This window comes from Hydra vulgaris, chromosome 09 (assembly GCF_038396675.1).
Source record: "Hydra vulgaris chromosome 09, alternate assembly HydraT2T_AEP".
Lineage (NCBI taxonomy): Eukaryota > Metazoa > Cnidaria > Hydrozoa > Anthoathecata > Hydridae > Hydra > Hydra vulgaris.
The window spans coordinates 19,345,888-19,360,310 of record NC_088928.1 but is presented as its reverse complement, the minus strand read 5'-3'; the positions used below and the strand labels follow the sequence as shown (position 1 = coordinate 19,360,310).

At 29.8% G+C, this 14,423-nt stretch overlaps 1 long non-coding RNA gene across 1 annotated transcript; it reads left to right on the top strand.

The window, feature by feature from the left end:
• Positions 1-12,719: 12,719 nt before the first annotated feature.
• LOC105848308 (uncharacterized) lies at positions 12,720-14,194 on the top strand. The gene is made up of 2 exons (XR_010640694.1): positions 12,720-13,164; positions 13,604-14,194. It is a non-coding gene; the product is annotated as an uncharacterized LOC105848308 (long non-coding RNA).
• The last annotated feature ends 229 nt before the right edge of the window (positions 14,195-14,423 follow it).

Below are 14,423 nucleotides of genomic sequence, written 5' to 3'. Positions count from 1 at the left end.
TTTAATTTTTTGCGCAGAGCCAAATTTAAATTTGTTTATACTTTATTAATTACTTCATATTATTATTTGAGAGTTTTTTTTAAATTGACCATGAATTTTTTATAATTGATTTTTCCCTCATATATATACATACGCAATTTTTAGTGCGCATATAGAACTTCTGAGCATCTAGAAGGCAGACTATCTATAAGTCTTTTTAATAATTCATTTGGCAAAGCATTCCAACCAGCAAGAAGAATAAGGAACGATTCATTATCATTTGTTGCCCTACGATCTTGCAAATATCTATCCAATATAGATCAAAAGTTTTCTATTAGATTTAAATCAGGAGACTGTGCTGGCCATGTCATAATTGATATCAATTTAGATTCTAGATATTTTTTATTCAACCGTGCCGTATGTTTGGGATTGTTATCTTGTTGAAAGATGTAGTCACCATTAGTGAAAAGTTCTTCTATACTTGGTCCAGGTTGATTAATTAAGATTTTGTGATACAAATTCTGGTCCAAAGTACCCTCAAAATTTGTGTGCACTAAAATAGCCCAAACAATATTCTTTTTGTCTTGTTTAATGGTTGGCTTGCACGCTTGGGGTTTGAACTTTTTTCCAATTAATTTCCAGCAGCGAGATCGACCATTATAAAACAATACAAAAGGAGACTCATCGCTCCAAACAACTTAAGCTCATTGTTCACATGTCCAATCTTTGAGCTCAATGCACCAACTTAAACTTTTTTTGCAATTGGTTTTTTTACATAGGACTTTTCCAGCAAAACACTCACCAGATGCTTTTATTCGTAGATCCAACAAACCTTTCAACTGTACCAGTGTGTTTATATTTCTTCACCAATCTATTACTAATTGATTTTTGTCATTCAAAACGTTTTCAAATGCTTCTGTGAAACACAGGTCAGTAGTCAGTTCTGTGGTCCTTGGTCAGCAGCTTTAATAATTCGTCCAATATCTATATTGGTTAATAATTTTCTAAAATGTTAAATGTGTTTGTATTAATCCGTTTTTTTAAATATTTTATTTATATAAATATTAGTTTATATATGTATATAATAATATGTATAAAACTCAGATATACAGATAAAAATCATCCATAGTTGCAGAGTAACAAACTCGTTACTCCGCAATATATATATATATATATATATATATTTATATAAATATATATATATATATATATATTTTTTTTTGTTTTTATTTTATAAAACTTTATGTAATGAATTGTAAAATTCTATCTTTCCTTTAATATTAATATTTTGCCAAGAATACAGGGGAGGAACATATTATTTATGCATTGAAAAGGCAGTAGAGCTTCCAATATTGCTTGGGAGGTAGAGGTCACTGACGCCATCACGAAGGATTCGGAGGTATTTTTGAATAAAAGTTTTTTGGTAAGTAGTTGTTTTTGCGGTGTTAAGAGCATACGGGAATCTATTAGGGTTTCTGCTGTTGGTTTGAGTTAATTTAGTAGTTATAGGATGGCATGGGTCTGCAAGATCTTTCTGAGTGTATTAATATAGATCCTGTTAAGTAACTCTTCAATGTCAAAAATAATATTGAAGCTGCTTGAATTGGTTACATCAATTCCAATAATTTGTAGGGCATTTTTATGAAAATGTTGGATCTCTCTTTTTGCAGCAGCACTGCACAAAGTGAGAATAGGAGCACTATATATCAAGTGGCTAATAGCGTAAGATCGGTAGACCTGTAAAAGGTTTGGCTGAGAGTGTCCAATTTGCTTAAGACGTTTGAGCAGATATGGTACTGATTTTATATTGTTGTAAACTTTTGTCCATTGTTCATCCCAATCAATATTCTCATTGAGCATGATTCCAAGATATTTGTGGCTGCTGACTATTTCAAGTTCAGTATTATTGAGTGCAATGGATGGTAAAGCTTGAATTTCGGAGCATCTGGGAATAATTCTGATAATTTTACATTTCGGGTCATTAAGTTTCATTCCGTTTACCATTCTTTGTTGACGGTTAGATAAGTAAGCTGCGATCCAAGAGTTGAGCCAGCTAGGTAGAATGTTCACTAACTTTAACAGTAACTTTTCATGACTGAAAAGATCAAAAGCTTTTTCGAAATCAAAGAATACTACATAAATTGATTTGTTGTTATCTTTCGCATGACTCCAGTCCTCTATAATTTTAATAATGGCGTCCATCGTACTTCGGCCTGGAAAGAAACCGAGCTGTTTGTTTGAGACCCATAATTGCTTGGTGTGATGGACAATGAATATGGTAATAATACGTTCAAAAACTTTACATAATGCGGATGTAATGACAATTAGTCGATAGTCATTAGACAATTGTGGGTTAGAAATTTTTGGAATCAGTGTTATGTTTGCTGATTTCCATTGGTCAGGTAGGTAACTGTTTTCTATGAGGCGGTTGAATAGGATGCAGAATGATGAGGCAATTTCAAAGTGAGCAGATTTGAGTAAAAACGGAGAGAGATCATCTGGTTTTGAGGAACCTGGTTTGAGTTTGCTAAGTTGGTTGACAATGTTATTAAGGGTAAAAATGGGGGTAGTAGGCGGGTTTGCCTTTCGGTTAATGAAGCATAAGAGGCTGGGTTGTTTCTTGCCAGTCAAAACACTTTGAAAATGATCATTTAGTTGGCTTGCTAGTGTCTCAGAGATAGGGGTTGCGATTTGACCTTTATCAGCAAGACTGATTTCGATGAATGAGTTGGTGAGAATGACAAATAAAGTCAGTAGGGCAGCCATTTAGATCCCCTGCAAGAAATATTAGTGGTTTAGTGCCAATTGTGCAACGAGTTACGGCTGGTTTAATGAGTTGTGCAAGTTGATAAGATGCATTGCGCTGTTTAATTTTAGACCAAACCGGGATATAGGCACATATAGCTAGGCAAGAAGAGTATCCTCGGGGAAGTAATTTTGGGTACACACGAACGATTGTTAGTTCGATTTCTTGTATAGGCATCAAGTTAAACGAGTAGTCTGTAGTTAATTTTATTTTTTCTATTTTACCTGAGTATTTTTTGTTTATGAATATAACAGTACCACCACCCATGCGATCTTGACGTTCAGTGCTTATGCAAGTGTAATTATTATTGATTTGAGAAATAATAATTTGCTTACCGCTGGGGTTAAGCCAGGTTTCAGTTAAACAGGCAATGTCAATGTATCTATAAGAAATTGATTAAAAATATCAATTTTGTTACAGAGTGAGCGCATATTAGTGGTACAGATGGTTGGTAAGCGATTGGTGTTGAGATTAATGCTAGTTAGTTGGGGTGGAGCGAGAAGTAAGGGCACCGCGGATCTTGATGATTGCTCCATTGCAAATGCCCCAGTGAAAGGGTGCACCAGGGTTATCATTACGTAGTTTATCATTACGAACGTTGCGTTCTTTGCGTTGTTGGTACTCAAGTTCTCTTTCAGCAGGAGACAAGTCAGGACTGACTCTGTATGTCTTGAAATTCTCTTGTGTAGCGAGCTTGCGAGAGTTTATCAGAGCTAATTTTTTGTTATTAATGTTCTTGAATTCTACAACAATAGGCCGACAATTTGATGCTTTTTTTGTGTTAAGACGTTTGGAGAAACTAACATCGTCATTGGTAAGGTCTATAATATTTAGGATCTCTGTGATGCAGGGTAACGCTGATGGTGGTGTTTGGGTGACATTTGCTATGGACCCTGGTTCTGGGACACCAAATATTGTTATATTCATTTCTCGTTTAGCAGCTTACTTTAGTTCGGCAAGGACTTGACCGATTTGTGGCGATGAGTTTGGCTTGTTTCTGACAATATTACTCCAGGATGGCTGGTGTGGGCTTGATTGGGTGGGTGGTTGAGAGTTGATTTTGGTTTCAATTACTGCTAATATTTGTTCAAGTATTTTTATTTGGTTGGCTTGCAGGTTGATAGTAGCTTTCTGTTCTGAAATGATGCTACGGAGCTTCATTATCCAGATATCAAGGTGTGTGATAGACGGTGCTAAGTTTTTAATGGCTGAGTAACCATTTGCATCAATTTTATTAACCATAATACCTTGCACAAAATGAAGGAATTTTAAATTATGTGCTTTCTTTATATTGCTGTGATGGTGGGAGGGCTACCACCCTGAATAACAGTGGATTACCTCCCAGTTGAGAAATATTTAATATATATTATACCTTATTACACAGGGACTAAAAAGTTTCAGTATGTGTTTTTTTTCCGTATATATATATATATTTAAATATATATATATATATATATATATATATATATATATATATATATATATATATATATATATATATATATATATATATATATACATATACATATACATATATATATATATATATATATATATACATATACATATACATATATATATACATATACATATACATATACATATATATATATATATATATATATATATATATATATATATATATATATATATATATATATATATATATATATATATATATATATATATATATATATATACATATATATATATACATACATATATATATATATATATATATATATATATATATATATACATCACCAAAAAAATATCTCTCTAAAAGTATATCGAGTTGGATCTCAAATTTCATTGATAGTTTAAAAAAAATAAAATTTTAAAATAACATTCGGTTTTTTAAAATTTATTGTAAAAAAAACTAACATTTAAAAATAAAATAAAAAAATAAGGACTTTTTAAAATGTTTTTTTAACAATACCTTCTTTAAGAAGGTTACATTTGAAAAACGTATTTTTTTTATGAAATCTCTAAAACTTTCACTACTTTTGAGGTCCAACATGATATACTCAGAAAAATATACTCTTGCAATAAAATAAGGCATCTACCATGCCATTGGATGTCTTGGTGCAGGAATTCTTTCTAGAATCAGCTCTAATAGTAATTTTTAAATAATTAAGTTACAAAAGTTTATTAATTTTTCAAAATATTTTTGAGTCATAACATTAACATAATAATGTTCTCGGTTTAAAATAAATTGTTCTAAACTCTATGCGTTTTTCCATTGAATGCGATAAAAAAATATATTACAGTTTTATGTAGCCAATATTCTAAATAAAAATTGGCTTTCATCAAGATGTAGAAATTTAATACTGGTGCAATAATGTAAACAATATTTGACAATTATTGAGATTAATATTGTGTCAATTTTGCACCAAAATTGCTTGCTACTTGGGGTGTCTCAAAATGCCATATAAATGTAGTGTAATCCCAGCCACCATCATGGGCCGGTGTCCTACAAAAGTATTAACTGTTGGTGTGCATAAAAGTATCTTTTAGACAAAGTATCACAATGGGTTATCCCTTATCTAACTACCTAACTATCAGAGAATCTCATTAACTTGACAGCTGCACTAACTTATAGTAAAAACTGTTAGGGTACAGTGCCACTCTGAATTGTAATAAAAACTGTAAGAGTACAGTGCACTCTAACTTATAATAAAAACCTTTAGATTACAGCGCCATATTAAGTTATAATAACAACTTTTAGAGAACAGCACCACTCTAAATTGTTGAGGAGGGTTCAAACTTTATAAGGTCATAATTTTTGAACGTTGAGATTATAGCACGGAACTTAAATTTATCGATAAATATAAGTCTAATTAAGATTAGTAAAAAAAACATTTTATCAACTTGTTGCTCTCATATTTGGGGCAGGGAAGGGGGACCAAAAATATTAGGGCGTTTTTGTTCTTAGGCTCCAATCAACGTAATTTTTTTCAAATCACCCGTATTTGACATAATTATAGACATATAAATGTTTGGATTTTGCTCAATTGCTGGAAGTTAGCTATTTCAAACACCAATAATGCTGAATCCGCCCCTGCTTAGTATTAAAAGTTTCTTACAATTTTGGGCTTTTAGTACTTTTTCTTATACACAAGTTTTTTACACAAAAAAAAAAGGCATAAAATTCACACACACAAGAAAACCTAAATAAACAAAGATACCAATTTTGTATTGAAGTTTATTTAACTTTTTGAACTTTAAAAGCTATTAATAACCAAAATGGAAGTCCGAACGGAAGCCCATTTAATTCAAAGATATATTAAGAAAATTTCTTAGATAATAATTAACTATTAATAATTATTATTATTTTATTTATTAATAATTTATTAATAATTATAATAAATAAGTAAACAAATAATATTATATAACAAATTTTATATGGTATTTCTAATATATCATTGATTCGATTAAATGAAATGCGTAACAACCTTAAGAAAATCTAAAGAAACTTTTAGCGCTAAATTGAGAGAATAAATTGAAAAGTAAATGAAATTTTTAAGCTCATAAATCAAGAGAATGTAATACCAAAATTTGTTAGACGGCTGAGATCTAAAACTTATAAACCAGGTCCAATTCTTGTTGAATTAGCTGAGGATATTCTTCGCAACACAATATTAGCATCAGCTAAAAAGTTGAGAAGTAATGTCGCGCATAAAGATATTTATCTTAGTCCAGATTTGACTGAGGCTCAGAGACTCCAAGATTTTAACCTCAGAACTGAAAGAAATAAAATGAATCAAGCAAGACCGGACAATGACCCCTTTTGGTATGGCATCCGTGACAATAAGATCATCAAATTCAAAAAGAAATCAGATTAATAATTTTATACATAATTCAGTGTCAGATTGCAATGAAATTAAAAAGCTATCATGTTTATACCAAAATGCTATCTCGCTCGATAACAAGTAAATGAGTTTAAAGTGGTAATTGAACAATACAAACCAAATGTAATTTCTGTGACTAAGACATGGTTTAAAAGTGATTCAGTTGTAAACATTGAAGGTTACCATTTGTACAGAAAAGACAGATCAGACAGATGAAAAGGCGGTGGTGTTTGTTTATATATAGACAACTCATAAGACTCCTATGAACTAAATGATGCTGTTGCCTGTAAACTAGAACAAGTGTGGGCAGTTGTTTATTTTGATTATGACAGATATTTACTTGGATGTATCTACAGGCCAAATGATTTTTGGATATAGCTGAATTTGATGCGGTTTTTGGCCTGGCATGCAAATATATAGATAAAAATAAGTTCAAAGACTTACTAATCATGGGCGACTTCAATTTCCCATCAATCAACTGGTCAAATGGCTGTGTTGATGCAATTTCAAATGAGAATGGAATTGATTATAAATTTACAGATATTTTAAATGATAATTTTCTTTATCGGCATATTAACATACCAACTTTCCAGCTGTCAGATGAACAACTTGGGAGTACCTTAGATTTAATCTTTACAACTCAGTCAGCGAGTGTTAACGAAATAGATTCAAAATTTGTTCTGGGAAATATAACCAGAGGCCATCTTATAATATGTTTCAGTTTCATCTTTTCTGATAAAGTCAATCCGTGACAATAAAAGTAAGCAAAGATTTATGTTTGCTAATTCCAATTTTGAACTAATATCTGATCTAATTTCAAATGTTGACTGGATACAATGCTTCAATAACAAAAACGTACAAGAAATATTTGATGAACTGATTTTTTATACTGAGGTGGCATGTAATCATTTTACTCCAATTAAAAAGACATTTAACTCTTTAAAAATTAGACCAGCCTGGGTTAGTAAACGACCGGGGCTATGGCCGGGGCCAAGTTTGATAACACAAAGCCGCGACCGGGGATGAGTTTATGTTCCACGCTGCATTAATATTGATAGATCCTATAAAAATGTTATTTTTGATTGAAATTTATGATATGAGTTATAATTAAAAACAATACTTTTATAGGATCTATCAATATAAATGCAACCCCGGTCATAAACCCGGCCGGGGCTGCATGAAAATTGATAGATCCTATAAAATATTGTTTTTAAATAAAATTCATATCATAAATTTTAATTAAAGATAACATTTTTATAGGATCTATCAATATTAATGCAGCACTGATCATAAACTCATCCCCGGTCGCGGCTATGTGTTATCAAACCTGGCCCCGGCCATAGTTCCGGTCGTTTACTAGCCTGAGTTAATGCTAGGTTAAAGTTTCTTATTAGAAGCAAACAGAATTTAAGATATAAAAACTGCTCTTGTAAATGGAAAGACCCTGTTTTGAAATCTAAATAAAAAATGATTTGGAAAAATGTAACAGACGAGATTAAACAAGTGAGACAAAATTTTGAGTTTAATCTGGAAAAAGAGCCATCAAGAATCCAAAGCTTCTCTACAGCTACATAAACAATCAACAAGCAGTCAAAGATACTATAAAAGCATTAAAGGGAGAAAATGGTATAACCACTCAAAATTCAAAAGATATTGCTGATATCTTAAACAAAAATTTTCAAGCTGCATTTGTGAAAGAAGATGATGGTCCACTTACTTCTTTTGATTTAAAAACTACTGAAACATTCATTATGAAAAATGAAGATTTTACATATGAAGATGTCTATCTAAGATTAAAAAACTTAAAAGATAACAAATCAAGTGGTGTTGTTAATTTACATTCATCTATTTTAAAGAATTGTGCATCAGCCTTTGCCATTCCACTTACGTATATTTTTTAAGAATCGTTTAAAACCAGCAAACCAGTGCAATTTAGATCAGCAAATATCACTCCTCTGTACAAAAAAGGCAAAAAAAACCTTAGCAGGAAACTACCGAACGGTATCACTCACCTCAAGTGCATGTAAAATAATGGAAGGTATAATCAGATGTAAACTTGAAACTTTTCTATATAAGTTCAAACTAATATTCAAGCAACAGCACGGTTTTGTCATCTTTTTTGGATTTTGCCAGGGCATTTGACACAGTGCCACATAAAAGATTGTTGCTTGAACTTACAGCTTATGGAGTATCTGGTCTGACAATACAATGGATTGAAGCATTTTTAAAAGAAAGAAAACAAAGAGTTGTGATTGGCGAAAATGTATCCTCTTGGGCAGAAATTACCAGTGGACCACTCTTGTTTGTACTATTTATAAATGATTTGCCCGAAACTCTAAAAAATCTAACCAAGCTGTATGCAGATGACACCAAAATTTTGAATGAAATGCTTTCCAGTGCATCAACTCTTTCTTTGCAATCAGATCTTGATTTAGCTTTTAAGTGGACTTAAGACTGGCTTGTGAAATTTAATATTTCAAAATGTATGGTCATGCACTTTGGCCGGAATAACAAAAAATCACCCCTTTATATCAATGAACAAAAGTTAAACATAACAGAATCTGAAAGTGATCTTGGAGTATTCTTCTCAAGCAATCTGAAATGGAAAAATCATGTTATAAAATGCGTAGGCAAAGCCAACCAAATGTTGGGTCGGATTAAAAAATGCTTTGTTTGCTTAGATATTAGACTGCTGAGAATACTTTATGTTTCTTTTGTGCAGCCACTGTTGGAGTTTGCAGTACAAGTTTGGTCACCTATTCGAGTTATTAGAAAGAGTCCAACATCGTGCAACTCAATTAATACCATCACTTAAAATAATCAACTATGAATATTGTCTAAAAGCTCTCGACTTGACTACCTTGACAAAAAGGAGGCAACGAGGAGATATGATTCAACTTTTTAAATTCTTCAACGGTTTTAACGATTTGGAAACAATCAAAAAAATTATTATTCAATAAACTCAAACAGGTTTAAATATGTCAAAGAAATCACTAAGCAAGCCTGTCGTGAAAACTTTTTATTTAACAGATCGGCTAATTTGTGGAATAGCTTGCCAAGCGCGTTTGTTAAAGCACAATCAGTTAACAGTTTTAAAGCAGGTCTTGATTGCTAGATGAGCAGCAATCAAGCAAATCGGTTGTCATAGTGTGTTAATACCACACTCACTGGCTCACACCAGTTACAGCAATTCTTAATACTAATACTAATAATAATAACACTAATAGAATAGATATAAACAATAGTTTTTAACATTAGTATTTCCTTTGAATATCGGAATCACTTTTAGCATTTTTTTTTAGCGCGTTAGGATAAATTCCTTGTTTGACAATATCTTTTATAAGTTTATATAATTTAATAGCTATATTTCATTCGGTATCATCTGAACTAGTTAATTTGTTGAGTTTTAAAATTTCAAAATTTTCCTCTAATAACTTAAATCTCATAACTTTTCTTCGGGAATCTCATTAACTTGACAGATGTTCTAACTTATAGTATTTAAAATTTTTCGATGTTTAAACCAATGGAGTCAAAATGGAACATATTATGGGAAAATAGATTATTAAATTAACTGCTTAAAGACACTTTTTGGCTAATAATTTGATCTAACAAAAATAAAAAAAGCTATTTCATTTATTCTGCTTCTTTAATAAGAAAGCAGTAACTTCAAATATTAAAATATCGCAATACAGCTATTTTTCTTAAAAAAAAATGACACGCACGAAATGCAGATTATACAAGAATTTTTTTATATTTATTTTCATAGTTTTTGGCAAAGATGATAGAAATCAATAATGAACTCTAAAGTTTGATATATTATATTATCTGAAACAATAATGTGTTTCCAATAAAGAAAAAACAATTACACTTTGAAAGATTCTGAAATTCTTTCGTTGAAATACACTTAACAAGAACTTGATTTATGCTTTGTGTAAAAAGAGTAGAAAATTAAAAAATGATCAGAAACGCACTTTCAATTTTTGTACAACTATTTTTTTTTACTTTTTTTTCTGTAATTAAGGTGCTTCAAGAAGACTTATCTTTCAAGTCAGGAAGTTTACGCCGCCTTCCTTACCAATGCTGGCATCGAATTTCTTTGATGTCTTATATAACCGTTTTAACAAATCAAATTATTTAAAAGCAACTAGGTATATAGTTGCTTTGTGTGTGTTGGGAAATTTATTCTAAGTCTAGCTGTAGGGAGCTGGATTCAGTGTTAAGGTTGCAAGCAATGGTCTCACACAAAAAATGGTTCACATACTAATAAAAACTAAACTAAAAAGCAGAACATTGAAAACTAATTTTCATTTATCTATAAACATTTTATCTTTTGTTTATCCACGATGTAATATTTTGTTAGTAGTATTAAAGATTTATCTAAACTCCATATCATGCATTTCCATTTATTCATTTGTTATTCAATGTTCCCTGCAGGGGCAAATATAACTTGTTGGTAAACTTTATGCAATAGCTTTTTAACCAAGTTGGAAAAAGATTTTATTTTTCAATAGCAATTTTCAGCATATTTTAAAAATGGACGTTAAAACTGTTTAACTCGCCAGCCACCCCGTAATACTTCTACTAAGTTGTTCAACATATAATGTAACTGTACATTATACTGTCTTTTATTACATCTGTTACATACATTTACATATTTTATATATAAGTGTAGGTAAAGGATAACATCTTTTACATACATTTATTACACTTTTTAAAAGGTTTTAAAGATAAGATCAGTATTAGTTCAGTAACCATATTTGTATTTTTTAAGTATTTAATTTACTACGAAATATGAGTAAAGAAAATAAAAAGAACTCAATTTTTCGTTACTAAGTTTCGTTGCTAAGTTTCGTTGCTAAGTTTCGTTGCTAAGTTTCGTTGCTAAGTTTCGTTGCTAAGTTTCGTTACTAAGTTTCGTTGCTAAAAAATTTTACTTAGCTGGTATAAAATTTTGTTTTAAACAAATTTAATTTGATGAACACAAAGAATCATATTTAAGCAAAAAAGTGATACAAATTTGCGTTCAATTCTGAACTTCTGCACAGATTAATGCTGCAACATATAATTTTTGTTGCTTTTTTCTAAGTTCGCTAAAAATACTAGTGTTTGTAGGATTTTCGTTATAATTACTACTTCACCCAATTTTTGTGACTAGAACCAAGTGTCGAGTTCTAGACCACTTTGCAGTTGTAGTATAAACTTTCAATCGCTAGAGAGCAGATATGTCATTGTGCAACTTTTTCCGACTGTTGTGCAAAGTTACCTATCATTACAGTAATAATTTTATTGGTCATTATTAAGTATAAAGTAAGCTTTTAACTTTTATTTTTTCCTCATATATTGAAATTTATATCATTGAAAATCAAAATAAAGATAACAAAGAGTAAGTAACTAAATTTTATACGAATTCTATATATAAAATATATAATATTATTTTGGATGAAATTGCATAATTAAATTTAAAGCAATAACTTTAAATTTTATTATTATTGAATTAAATTTAAATCAGCAAAACAAAGCTAGTATAAAATCTTGACCAAAAACATTTAAATTTTAAACTTTTAAGTTTTAATAGCGTCTGGAATCTCTATTGGCCGAATTGCGTTAAAAAAGCCGTGTGAAAACTTAATCATAAACTAATTTTTGTTTGATTAGAAATCTTAAGTTCATTAGAAAGCTTTTTGCTCGATTAGAAAGCTTTTTATTTGTTAAAATTTTTTTCTGTGGATTCAAAATTATTAGATAATTAAAATGTAAGAACATGCTTTCGCTACCAAATATAATTAGTGAAAACACGCAAAAAAAAATAAAAAAGCTGTAAATCGATGGACAAAACTTTTATTTCATTTATGCTTACAATTTTTATATAAACTATATACTTTTGTAGAAATTTATGTTTGTTTTTTATACTGTTATACAATTTGTTATGGCAAATTGTTTAAAAATTATCTTAAGAAATCATCAGTTAAGCTTTAAATGACTTTAATTTCTGATTCATTATTTCTCAATGACTACCGACGAAAAATAAAAGTATGGCAATGATTTTTTAAGTATTCAATAAATATTGGGCATCTGAAATCAATTTTACAATATTGACAATTAGCTAAATAAAACAAAATCATGTTTTACTAATAGAAGTTAACTTGATTTCAGAAATATTTGAAGTAACAGAGAAGAAATTTGTAGCGCTAAATGCTTTTCAAAAATTTTTAACGTGTCTACCGGATACAGAAAATTTACTCGAATATATCAAAACCTGCAGTGTTTAATTATCGTCCGGCTACTTGGACAACGTACAAATACTGTTAATTTAATTAACTTTAAAGCGATTACTAGTTTTTGCTTCAATGACTTTTTAATGACAGTTCTTTGCGTTTGACTTGTGACTAATCAACTTTTATTTGTTTTAACGATTAAAGGATAACGTAAATTTCTCTCCCACTGCGCAATCGATTTAAAATTATATCTCAAACAATAATAGCAAATTTATACAAGCAATAAAACTTTTACCGCAAGGTAATACTACAGGTGAAAATTAAGATATGATTATAAATATGAGATAATATATATATATATATATATATATATATATATATATATCAGATTATATATATATATATATATATATATATATATATATATATATACATATATATATATATATGTATGAATATATGTATGTATGTATGTATGTATGTATGTATGTATGTATGTATGTATGTATGTATGTATGTATGTATGTATGTATGTATGTATGTATGTATGTATGTATGTATGTATGTATGTATGTATGTATGTATGTATGTATGTATGTATGTATGTATGTATGTATGTATGTATGTATATAGGAAATGCAACATTTTTGAGTTCCAATGTTTATATTATACAACTAATAAAAAGTGCTGTAATATTTGAATTGGTATATTTAAATTTACGTTGAGGAAATGTGTAACTTTTTTTATTTTAGCACTTTTTCTACTTTAATTTGTTTAAAAAAAAATGATACGAAATCCGCTAATAGAACATCGACAAGTTGACGACAAATATCCACAGAAAATTGATAAATACAGTGAGGTAAATGCTCTAAAGATAATGAAGCCATTTTTAAATATTATGCTGTCAAAAGGAAACGAAAGAAACTTGATTAGATCTAGAAGTCTTTATTTTGAAGTTTACCCAATACCAAATAAAATTCAGCGTAATGAATTTAGCTCTGTTACATCAAATAGAAAAAAGGATAAGAGCTTTCATGAAGTTATTGAAGAAGCAGAAAATGAAACCGATGAAAATAATGAAAACAATGAAAATAATGGTAGTCTTAAAAAGAAAATTAATTACTCTAATGTATTCATACACAACAATTTTGCTAAACCCCAAACACAGCAGTCAATCTATCAATGTAGTCGCCCCGTAAAAACAAAATTTACTCAAGAATCAAGTCCAATATGTTCCAAATCTAAAAACGGGTTACTAAAAGACGCGCCTCTTCCAACTATATCAGAACCTTTATTAGAATTTCAAACAAACGACGTTTCTGATACAAACGATTCGACTGAGCTTCAAAAAAACGTCGAACAAGAAATTACAAAACTATTACGCTTTTATAACAGAAGGCATAGTACATGAAACGATAAACCAAGTTTAATTATAGTTTTAAGCTAGCCTTATAAGATTCGAGTATTCTGACAATATTTATTAAAAACATTTTAAATAACCTTGAAAATTTTATTGATTCGATAGAGTTTTTTGAAGTTATAGTTTATAAATAGTAAATAACATATATATAA